This window comes from Bos indicus x Bos taurus, chromosome 5, assembly GCF_003369695.1.
Source record: "Bos indicus x Bos taurus breed Angus x Brahman F1 hybrid chromosome 5, Bos_hybrid_MaternalHap_v2.0, whole genome shotgun sequence".
In the NCBI taxonomy this organism is placed as follows: domain Eukaryota; kingdom Metazoa; phylum Chordata; class Mammalia; order Artiodactyla; family Bovidae; genus Bos; species Bos indicus x Bos taurus.
In genome coordinates, this window is record NC_040080.1 from 20395404 (window position 1) to 20408560 (window position 13157).

Genomic DNA, 13157 nt, shown 5'->3' on the forward strand with positions numbered 1-13157 from the left:
ATGTAGAAACCAGTCTTTTTTTTTTTTTTTTCCTCTAATTTATTTTATTTTTAAACTTTACATAATTGTATTAGTTTTGCCAAATATCAAAATGAATCCGCCACAGGTATACATGTGTTCCCCATCCCGAACCCTCCTCCCTCCTCCCTCCCCATACCATCCCTCTGGGCCGTCCCAGTGCACCAGCCCCAAGCATCCAGCATCATGCATCGAACCTGGACTGGCAACTCGTTTCCTACATGATATTTTACATGTTTCATTGCCATTCTCCCAAATCTTCCCACCCTCTCCCTCTCCCACAGAGTCCATAAGACTGTTCTATACATCAGTGTCTCTTTTGCTGTCTCCTACACCGGGTTATTGTTACCATCTTTCTAAATTCCATATATATGCATTAGTATACTGTATTTATGTTTTTCCTTCTGGCTTACTTCACTCTGTATAATAGGCTCCAGTTTCATCCACCTCATCAGAACTGATTCAAATGTATTCTTTTTAATGGCTGAGTAATACTCCATTGTGTATATGTACCACTGCTTTCTTATCCATTCATCTGCTGATGGACATCTAGGTTGCTTCCATGTCTTGGCTATTATAAACAGTGCTGCGATGAACACTGGGGTACACGTGTCTCTTTCCCTTCTGGTTTCCTCAGTGTGTATGCCCAGCAGTGGGGTTGCTGGATCATAAGGCAGTTCTATTTCCAGTTTTTTAAGGAATCTCCACACTGTTCTCCATAGTGGCTGTACTAGTTTGCATTCCCACCAACAGTGTAAAAGGGTTCCCTTTTCTCCACACTCTCTCCAGCATTTATTATTTGTAGACTTTTGGATCGCAGCCATTCTGACTGGTGTGAAATGGTACCTCATAGTGGTTTTGATTTGCATTTCTCTGATAATGAGTGATGTTGAGCATCTTTTCATGTGTTTGTTAGCCATCTGTATGTCTTTTTTGGAGAAATGTCTATTTAGTTCTTTGGCCCATTTTTTGATTGGGTCGTTTATTTTTCTGGAGTTGAGCTGTAGGAGTTGCTTGTATATTTTTGAGATTAGTTGTTTGTCGGTTGCTTCATTTGCTATTATTTTCTCCCATTCTGAAGGCTGTCTTTTCACCTTGCTAATAGTTTCCTTTGATGTGCAGAAGCTTTTAAGGTTAATTAGGTCCCATTTGTTTATTTTTGCTTTTATTTCCAATATTCTGGGAGGTGGGTCATAGAGGATCCTGCTGTGATGTATGTTGGAGAGTGTTTTGCCTATGTTCTCCTCTAGGAGTTTTATAGTTTCTCGTCTTACGTTTAGATCTTTAATCCATTTTGAGTTTATTTTTGTGTATGGTGTTAGAAAGTGGTCCAGTTTCATTCTTTTACAAGTGGTTGACCAGATTTCCCAGCACCACTTGTTAAAGAGATTGTCTTTAATCCATTGTATATTCTTGCCTCCTTTGTCGAAGATAAGGTGTCCATATGTGCGTGGATTTATCTCTGGGCTTTCTATTTTATTCCATTGATCAATATTTCTGTCTTTGTGCCAGTACCATACTGTTTTGATAACTGTGGCTTTGTAGTAGAGCCTGAAGTCAGGTAGGTTGATTCCTCCAGTTCCATTCTTCTTTCTCAAGATCGCTTTGGCTATTCGAGGTTTTTTGTATTTCCATACAAATTGTGAAATTATTTGTTCTAGCTCTGTGAAGAATACTGTTGGTAGCTTGATAGGGATTGCGTTGAATCTATAAATTGCTTTGGGTAGTATACTCATTTTCACTATATTGATTCTTCCAATCCATGAACATGGTATATTTCTCCATCTATTAGTGTCCTCTTTGATTTCTTTCACCAGTGTTTTATAGTTTTCTATATATAGGTCTTTAGTTTCTTTAGGTAGATATATTCCTAAGTATTTTATTCTTTCCGTTGCAATGGTGAATGGAATTGTTTCCTTAATTTCTCTTTCTGTTTTCTCATTATTAGTGTATAGGAATGCAAGGGATTTAACTACAGGCCAATATCACTGATGAACATAGATGCAAAAATCCTTAACAAAATTCTAGCAATCAGAATCCAACAACACATTAAAAAGATCATACACCATGATCAAGTGGGCTTTATCCCAGGGATGCAAGGATTCTTCAATATCCGCAAATCAATCAATGTAATACACCACATTAACAAATTGAAAAATAAAAACCATATGATTATCTCAATAGATGCAGAGAAAGCCTTTGACAAAATTCAACATCCATTTGTGATAAAAACTCTCCAGAAAGCAGGAATAGAAGGAACATACCTCAACATAATAAAAGCTATATATGACAAACCCACAGCAAACATTATCCTCAATGGTGAAAAATTGAAAGCATTTCCTCTAAAGTCAGGAACAAGACAAGGGTGCCCACTTTCACCATTACTATTCAACATAGTTTTGGAAGTTTTGGCCACAGCAATCAGAGCAGAAAAAGAAATAAAAGGAATCCAAATTGGAAAAGAAGAAGTAAAACTCTCACTATTTGCAGATGACATGATCCTCTACATAGAAAACCCTAAAGAATCCACCAGAAAATTACTAGAAATAATCAATGACTACAGTAAAGTTGCAGGATATAAAATCAACACACAGAAATCCCTTGCATTCCTAGAAACCAGTCTTAACCCTCAGGGCATACCTAAATAAACTGCAGGCCAAGGCTGTGGTTGTAGCCCTAATTTAAATAATAACAAAGATGCTGCTGCTGCTGCTGCTAAGTCGCTTCAGTCATGTCTGACTCTTAGCGACCCCATGGTCTGCAGCCTACCAGGCTCCTCCGTCCCTGGGATTTTCCAGGCAAGAGTACTGGAATGGGGTGCCACTGCCTTCTATGTTTGGGATTAAGAAGCAGTACATAAACTGAGAGACATATCCCCAAAATAGATCAGATTAGGGCAATTTCCTCCAAATCTAAAGTTTAGGAAGACAAGTTGCCAACGTCTGGAAGAATTAGAGACAGAAATAGTAGAAGTGACTGAACAATGACTCATAGGCCCTGTCAGCTTGGCTAAACAAGATAGCTCTGTCATCAACTTTGAAATTTCTATACCAGACACAGAGGCAAGAAATTCATCTTCCAATCTTGACCAGATTTTTCCCCCCGCCCCGAAGATCCTTTCAGGTAAACATGTTTTTGTTCAGAGATACCAGTAGTTCCAACAGAAAGAGAAACTAAAGTCCCTACTTAGAAAATCCTTCTCTTGGACATTTGCCTAGAGCCAAATGGAATAACAAATGCTGTGCCAACTATAAATTGACACTTGCCATCTACCTCAACAAGGTTTAAATCATGAGCCACTGCAGCTGCTGACCTTCAACACCCCCTGGAAGGAATTCAGGGTGGAGATCCAGAAAAAGGCACTCTGTGTTCTGGGTGAAACTGGCAGAACAGGTCAGGAGAAGATTTTATGACCCCCATTCTTGCATCTCCTTGTATTTAGAAAAACACTAAAATCATTAATGGTGACATCTGTTCTTCGTGACTAGCAGCAAGCATCTGCCATAATGTGTGCTTGACTGCACACACTCCTCTTCTCTAAAATCATACATAACACTGATCTTCACCCCCTACCTCTTTGAAGCAGTTTCTCAGAGCTACCTGAACTGCTGCCTCCTAGGCTATAGTCCTCATTTTGCCCCAAATAGAACTTAAGTCACAACTCTCATGTTGCACAATTTTTTTCAGTTGACAACAGGATTTACCTTCCAACCTGATAGATACAAACAAAACAGACAAAATGCACGAATCAGCAGTTTTTAAAACATTGGCTATCAAATGATAAAGAAGGACAGTGATCCATGAGAGTTGGAAACAAACAAGGTGAGTACTGGGACTGCCCAGCTTATCATGTTTATAGAGTTTGCAGGCCACACACAAGGGAAAGGGGAACTGAGGCATTTGCTGGAAAACCCCTGAATTGAGAAAGACTAAAAGGCAGCAAGAGTTCAAAGGAAAGTACAAGAGAAGGGAGAGCTGCACAGAAAGAATCCTATACACTTGCAGAGAATCTCCTACACATAAGAGCATAATGTGAGAGAATTACCAGAGGGATTGGAGAAGTGAAGTGAAAGTCGCTCGGTCATGGCTGACTCTTTGCAACCCCATGGACTATACAGTCCATGGAATTCTCCAGGCCAGAATACTGGAGATTAGCCTTTCCCTTCTCCAGGGGATCTTCCCAACTCAGGGATCGAACCCAGGTCTCCCATATTGCAGGTGGATTCTTTACCAGCTGAGCCATAAGAAAGAACCATCAAAAATAAACAAAAGAGGACTTCCCTGGTGGTATAGTAGATTGGAATTCACCTGCCAATGCGGGGACTCAGGTTTGATCCATAGTTTTGGAAGATTCCACATGCCGAGGAGAAGCTGGGCCTGTATACCACAACTGCTGAAACCCTGGTGCCTTGAGTCTATGCTCTGTAACAAGAGTAGCCACACAATGAGAAGCCCATGAATTGCAAGGAAGAGTAGCCCCTGCTCACTACAACTAGAGAGAGCCCAGGTGCATCAGTGAAGACCTAGTGAAACCAAAAATAAATAATCATTAAAAAAAAAATAAATAAAGGAGATAATGCCAAAGTTCACATGGGGCAGGAAACACTGCCCTTTCCCAACAACAAGACTAGACAGGATCACAGCTCATGGATTGTTGGGTAGGATACTCAGAAAATTCTTCCTTCACAATGGAGAATAATTAACCCCAGACTGAGAACTTCTTTGGTACTGCCTGATAATCAGAAAAGTAATAGCCATAAGCATCTCACCGTTTCTATGCAACTTAAATTGCTCCACAATAAAACTCAGGAAGATTTATAAGAACAAAAAAATATCTAGCTTTGACCTGATATAACATCATAAGTCAATTATGCAGTAGCCCCTTGAATGACACAGATTTGAAATGCATGAATCCACAAATGCATGCATTTTTTTTTTCCACTAAATCCATACTACCATACTACTCAATCTGCATTTGGAATGGAGGATGCAGAAGGCTGACTATAAAGTTATACAAGGATACAGGGAACCCAAAGCCAGTGCTCTGTGACAATGTAGAGAGGCAGGATGGGGAGGGAGGTGGGGAAGAGGCTTAAGAAGGAAGGGACATATGTATACCTATGGCTGATTCATGTTGATGTATAGCATAAATCAGCACAATATTGTACAGTAACTATCCTCCAACTAAAAATAAAATAAAATAAAAATAAAGTTATATGAGGATTTTCCACCACATGAAGGGCTGGTACCCCTAGATTAAAAGTGCTCCATGGAGACATGGAAGATTCTGGTTTTTTTTTTTTGCTTTGTAAATGCAGGGTTTTGAAAATTGGTTTTTTATCAGAATATAGTCACTATACAATGTTTTACCAGTTTCTGCAGTACAGCAAGGTGAATCAACTATATGTTTATGTATATCCCTTCTTTTTGGGACTTCCTTACCAATTAGGTCACTACAGAGTGTTGAATAGACAGTATGTGCTATTAGTATGTTCTCATTAGTTATCTATTTTAGGCATAGTATTAGTAGTATATATATGTCAATCCCAATCTCCCAATTCCTCTGTCCCACCTTCCCCCTTGGTATCCTTATATTTATTCTGTACATTTGTGGACAAGGAAGATTTTTTTAAAGCATACTTCTAGAGATGAGAACTACGAAGTGCGAGATGGGAAATATGTGTGTATTAATGAGAGACACTCAATACAAGAGATTCATGGACCTGATGATATAACAATAGAAACAATCAAAACTGAAATACTGAGAGAAAATAATTTTAAAAAGGAAAGGAAGTTTTGAGGACAGAGAGGGAGGGAGGGAAGAAAGTAAGCAAGCAAGAAAGAAGAATGTAAGCAAGAAGAAAGTAAGCAGGAAAGGAAGGTTTGAGGACAGGGAGGGAGGGAGGGAGGGAAGAAAGTAAGCAAGCAAGAAAGAAGAAAGTACACCATTGTTGTTGTTCAGTCTCTTTGCCACCCTGTGAACTGCAGTACGCCAGGCTTCCCTGTCTTTCACTAGCTCCCGGAGTTTGCCCAAACTCATGTCCATTGAGTTGATGATGCCATCCTACCATCTCATTCTCTGTTGCCCCCTTCTCCTCCCACCCTCAGTCTTTCCAGGCATCAGGGTCTTTTCCAATGAGTTGGCTCTTTGCATCAGATGGCACTGTGGCAGCCCAATATTCATATATTTGGAGTCCCTGAACAGTGTGTGTGTGCATAGGGGCAGGGAGAGGGGAAGAGAGAGAGGTGGAGTGGAGGCAGGGGTGTTTGGGGAGGCAGGGCAGAAAAAATATTTGAAATGCCAAGCAACTTAAAAATGCCAAGCAACTTAAAAATTTTCAAACTTGATGGAAAAGAATAAAGATTTCCTCACAAGCAGACCTTCACTACAGGAAATGATAAAAGTCCTTTAAGAAAAATAAAAATAACACATGATGTAATATGGATCTAAAAAAAAAGGGGGGGGGGGATGAAGAGCACCCAAAATGTTTACTCCATGGGTAAATATTTAAGATTTTTTTACTTATTGTTTAGATGTCATTAAAAGATGATTTACTATTTAAGCAAAAATGATAACAGATATAAAAATAAAATGTATGGCGATGTTAAGGTGAAGGCTGGGAGAAAAGACATGGAAGAATAATATTTTAAGGTTCCATTCCTAGATGATTCCTATACATGAAGATGTATAATATCTCTTCAACTGCATGCATGCATGCTGAATTGCTTGTCTTGTCTGATTCTTTGAGACCTGTAGCTGGCAAGGCTCCTCTGTCCATGGAATTTCCCAGGCAAGATTACTGGAGCCATTTCCTCCTCCTGGGGATCTTCCCAATCCAGGGATCCAACTCACTATCTCCTGCATTTCCTGGCATTGGCAGGAAGATTCTTTTACCACTGAGAAACCTGGAAGCCCCATCACTTCAAAGTAGATTGCAGTAAGTCACAATCGATATATAAATCTTGAAACAACTACTAAAATAACAACAACAAAAAAAGAGTAATGTTAATAAGCCACCAGGAAGATAAAACAGGATAGTAAGCAATATTTCAGTTCAGCCCACTTCAGTTGCTCAGTTGTGTCCGACTCTTTGCGACCCCAGGGACTGCAGCATGCAGGCCTCCCTGTCCATCACCAACTCTCAGAGTTTACCCAAACCCATGTTCATCGAGTTGGTGATGCCATCCAACCATTTCATCCTCTGTCATCCCCTTTTCCTCCTGCCCTCAATCTTACCCAGTATCAGGGTCTTTTCAAATGAGTCAGCTCTCTTCACATCAGGTGGCCAAAGTATTGGAGTTTCAGCTTCAACATCAGTCTTTCCAATGATCTTTTCAGGACTGATTTTCTTTAGGATAGACTGGTTGGATCTCCTTGCAGTCCACGGGACTCTCAAGAATCTTCTCCAACACCACAATTCAAAAGCATCAATTCTTCAGTGCTCAGCTTTCTTCATAGTCAAACTCTCACATCCATACATGACTACTGAAAAAACCATAGCCTTGACTAGACGGACCTCTGTTGGCAAAGTAATGTCTCTGCTTTTTAATATGCTGTCTAGGTTGGTCATAACTTTCCTTCCAAGGAGTAAGCGTCTTTTAATTTCATGGCTGCAGTCACCATCTGCAGTGATTTTGGAGCCCCCAAAGTAAAGTCAGCCACTGTTACCACTGTTTCCCCGTCTATTTGCCATGAAGGGATGGGACCGGATGCTATGATCTTAGTATTCTGAATGTTGAGCTTTAACAACTTTTTCACTGTCCTCTTTCACTTTCATCAAGAGGCTCTTTAGTTCTTCTTCACTTTCTGCCATAACAGTGGTGTCATCTGTATATCTGAGGTTATTGATATTTCTCCCGGCAATCTTGATTCCACCTTGTGTTTCTTCCAGTCCAGCGTTTCTCATGATGTACTCTGCATATAAGTTAAATAAGCAGGGTGACAATATACAGCCTTGTCATACTCCTTTTCCTATTTGGAATCAGTCTGTTGTTCCATGTCCAGTTCTAACTGTTGCTTCCTGACCTGCATATAGATTTCTCAAGAGGCAGGTTAGGTGCTCTGTTATTCCCATCTCTTTCAGAATTTTCTACAGTTTATTGTGATCTACACAGTCAAAGGCCTTGGCATAGTCAATAAAGCAGAAATAGATGTTTTTCTGGAACTTTCTCACTTTTCTGATGATCCAGTGGATGGTGGCAATTTGATCTCTGGTTCCTCTTCCTTTTCTAAAACCAGCTTGAACATTTGGAAGTTCACAGTTCACATATTGCTGAAACCTGGCTTGGAGAATTGGAGCAGTACTTTGCTAGCATGTGAGATGAATGCAATTGTGCAGTAGTTTGAGCATTCTTTGGCATTGCCTTTCTTTGGGATTGAAATGAAAACTGACCCTTTCCAGTCCTGTGGCCACTGAAGAGTTTTCCAAATTTGCTAACATAATTACTGCAGCACTTTCACAGCATCATCTTTTAGGATTTGAAATAGCTCAGCTGGAATTCCATCATCTCCACTAGCTTTGTTCTTAGTGATGCTTCCTAAGGCCCACTTGACTTCGCATTCCAGGCTGTCTGGCTCTAGGTGACTAATCACAGCATCATGATTATCTGGGTCGTGAAGATCTTTTTTGTACAGTTCTGTGTATTCTTGCCACCTCTTTTTAATATCTTCTGCTTTTGTTAGGTCTAATAGAGGCAGAAGATATTAAGAAGAGATGGCAAGAATACACAGAAGAACTGTCCAAAAAAGATCTTCACGACCCAGATAATCGTGATGGTGTGATCACTGACCTAGAGCCAGACATCCTGGAACGTGAAGTCAAGTGGGCCTTAGAAAGCATCACTATGAACAAAGCTAGTGGAGATGATGGAATTCCAGTTGAGCTATTCCAAATCCTGAAAGATGATGCTGTGAAAATGCTGCACTCAATATGCCAGCAAATTTGGAAAACTCAGCAGTGGCCACAGGACTGGAAAATGTCAGTTTTCATTCCAATCCCAAAGAAAGGCAATGCCAAAGAATGCTCAAATTACTGCACAATTGCACTCATCTCCCTGGTGGCTCAGATGGTAAAGCATCTGCCTGCAATGCGAGAGACCCGGGTTCGATCCCTGGGTCCAGAAGATCCCCTGGAGAAGGAAATGCCAATCTACTCCAGTACTCTTGCCTGGAAAATGCCATGGACAAAGGAGCCTGGTAGGTAGGCTACAGCCCATCGGGTCACAAAGAGTTGGACACGACTGAGAGACTTCCCTTTCACACGCTAGTAAAGTAATGCTCAAAATTCTCCAAACCAGGCTTCAGCAATATGTGAACCGTGAACTTCCTGATGTTCAAGCTGGTTTTAGAAAAGGCAGAGGAACCAGAGATCAAATTGCCAACATCCTCTGGATCATGGAAAAAGCAAGAGAGTTCCAGAAAAACATCTATTTCTGCTTTACTGACTATGCCAAAGCCATTTACTGTGTGGATCACAATAAACTGTAGAAAATTCTGAAAGAGATGGGAATACCAGACCACCTGCTCCGCCTCTTGAGAAATTTGTATGCAGATCAGGAAGCAACAGTTAGAACTGGACATGGAACAACAGACTGGCTCCAAATAGGAAAAGGAGTACGTTAAGGCTGTATATTGTCACCCTGCTTATTTAACTTCTATGCAGAGTACATCATGAGAAACGCTGGACTAGAGGAAACACAAGCTGGAATCAAGATTGCTAGGAGAAATATCAATAACCTCAGATATGCAGATGACACCACCCTTATGGCAGAAAGTGAAGAGGAACTCAAAAGCCTCTTGATGAAAGTGAAAGTGGAGAGCAAAAACGTTACAAAGATCGTGGCATCTGGTCCCATCACCTCATGGGAAATAGATGGGGAAACAGTGGAAACAGTGGCTGACTTTATTTTGGGGGTTCCAAAATCACTGCAGATGGTGACTGCAGCCATGAAATTAAAAGATGCTTACTCCTTGGAAGGAAAGTTATGACCAACCTAGATAGCTTATTCAAAAGCATTACTTTGCAAACAAAGGTTCGTCTAGTCAAGGCTAGACATCTTGAACTGTGGTGTTGAAGAAGACTCTTGAGAGTCCCTTGGACTGCAAGGAGATCCAACCAGTCCATTCGGAAGGAGATCAGTCCTGGGTGTTCTTTGGAAGGAATGATGCTAAAGCTGAAACTGCAGTACTTTGGCCACCTCATGCGAAGAGTTGACTCATTGGAAAAGACTCTGATGCTGGGAGGGGTTGGGTGCAGGAGGAGAAGGGGACGACAGAGGATGAGATGGCTGGATGGCCTCACTGACTTGATGGATGTGAGTCTGAGTGAACTCCGGGAGTTGGTGATGGACATCGAGGCCTGGCGTGCTGCGATTCATGGGGTCGCAAAGAATCGGACACGACTGATTGACTGATCTGATCTTATCTGATACCATTTCTGTCCTTCACTGAGCTCATCTTTGCATGAAATGTTCCCTTGGTATCTCTAATTTTCTTAAAGAGATCTCTAGTCTTTCCCATTCTATTATTTTCCTCTATTTCTTTGCACTGATCACTGAAGAAGGCTTTCTGATCTCTCCTTGCTATTCTTTGGAATTCTGCATTCAGATGCTTATATCTTTCCTTTTCTCCTTTGCTTTTGGCTTCTCTTCTTTTCACAGCTATTTGTAAGGCCTCCTTAGATAGCCATTTTGCTTTTTTGCATTTTTTTTCTTGGAGATGGTCTTGATCCCTGTCTCCTGTACAATGTCATGAACCTCCATCCATAATTCATCAGGGACTCTGTCTATCAGATCTAGTCCCTTAAATCTATTTCTCACTTCCACTGTATAATCATAAAGAATTTGATTTAGGTCATACCTGAATGGTGTAGTAGTTTCCCACACTTTCTTCAATTTAAGTCTGAATTTGGCAATAAGAAGCTCATGATCTGAGCCACAGTCAGCTCCCGGTCTTTTTTTTGTTGACTGTATAGAGCTTCTCCATCTTTGGCTGCAAAGAATATAATCAATCTGATTTCGGTGTTGGCCATCTGGTGATGTCCACGTGTAGAGCCTTCTCTTGTGTTGTTGGAAGAGGGTGTTTGCTATGACCAGTGTGTTCTCTTGGCAAAATGCTGTTAGCCTTTGCCCTGTTTCATTCTGTACTCCAAGGCCAAATTTGCCTGTTACTCCAGGTGTTTCTTGACTTCCTACTTTTGCATTCCAGTCCCCTATAATGAAAAGGACATCTTTTTTGGGTGTTAGTTTTAAAAGGTCTTCTAGGTCTTCATAGAACCTTTCAGCTTCAGCTTCTTCAGCGTTACTGGTCAGGGCATAGACTTGGACTACCGTAATATTGAATGGTTTGCCTTGGAAACAAACAGAGATCATTCTGTCATTTTTGAGATTGCATCCAAGTACTGCATTTTGGATCCTTTTGTTGACTATGATGGCTACTCCATTTCTTCTAAGGGATTCTCACCCACAGTAGTAGATATAATGGCCATCTGAGTCAAATTCACCCATTCCAGTCCATTTTAGTTCACTGATTCCTAGAATGTTGACATTCACTCTTGCCATCTCCTGTTTGACTACTTCCAATTTGCCTTGATTCATGGACCTAACATTCCAGGTTCCTATGCAATATTGCTCTTTACAGCATCGGACCTTGCTTCTATCACCAGTCACATCCACAACTAGGTGTTGTTTTTGCTTTGGCTCCATCCCTTCATTATTTCTGGAGCAATATTTAATTAACATCAAAGTAGACAAGGCAAGCGAGAAAGGCAACAAAGATGAGTTGAAAAAAGTGAAGATGATATCAAGATGAGAGACTTAAATCTAACTGCACCAATGTCACAATAAATATAATGGTTTAAACACACAAACACAGGCAGAAATTGTCAAAGTATATAAAATAGCAAGACTCAACTGTCTGTCACCTGAAAGAAACACACTCAAAGTACAAAGACAAAAAATGATTAAAAGTAAAAGAATAGGGACTTTTCTGGTGGTAGAGTGGATCAGAATCTGCCTGCCAATGCAGGGGACACAGATTGGATCCCTGGTCCAGGAAGACCCATATGCCGTGAAGCAGCTAAGCCCACGTGCCACAACTACTGAGCCCATATGCTGCAACCACTAAAGCTTATGTTGCGCAGTAAGAGACATCTCTGCAATGAGAAGCCCAGGCACCGCACAGAGGAGTAGCCTCTGCTTGCTGCAGCTAGTGAAAGCCCACATGCAGCAGTGACAATCCAGTGCAACCAAAAATAAATTAAAAAGTCAAAGAATGGAAAAAGATGCACAAGGTTTACATTAATCATAGAAAAACAGAACTGCCTGTATTCATTTCATTCAAATAGATTTCAAAACAAACATTATACAGCCAAACTGATTTTTTTTTTTTAAGGTGGGGGGAGGCACAAGTAAACAATGTCAGGAATGAGAGAGGTAGCATCACTACCGACTCTAGAAATATTAAAATATAAGAAAATATAAAGAAAAATGTTAGGCCAAAAACAGAAAAAAAAAAAAAATAGAAACTTAGATGAAATGGACAAATTCCTTGAAAGACAGAGCCACCAAAGCTCATTCAAGAATAAATAATTCGAATAGCATTGCACCTATTAAATAAACAGACTGTTTAACTGTAAGTAGTTAAAAACCTTATAAAACAAAGAAAAATTTTTGCCCAGATGACTTTAATGGTAAATTGCTTCAAACACTAAATAAACAAATAGTACCAATTTTACATAAAATCTTTCCAAAAATTGACATGAAGAAGTACTTCTCTGAAACCTAAACCTGACGAAGCCTTTACACGAAAAAAAATTACATATCAGTATCCTTCATAAACATAGTTGCAGAAATCCTAAACCAAACTTTAGTGAATTTAAATTTGGTGATATATTAAAGTGATAATTTTAACCCCAAGAATAATTTTAATCCCAAGAATCCAAAGATGGCTTAGCCTTCTCTAATTATACAGTGTAATTTACCTTGTTAGAAAAAAAATAAAACTATATAATCGTTGTCAATAGATGTAGGAAAAATATTAGACAAATCAATGTGTTAGTCTCTCAGTCATGTCCAACTCTTTGTGATTCCTTGGATAGGAATCCCCACCAGGCTTCTCTGTCCATGGAATTCTCCAGGCA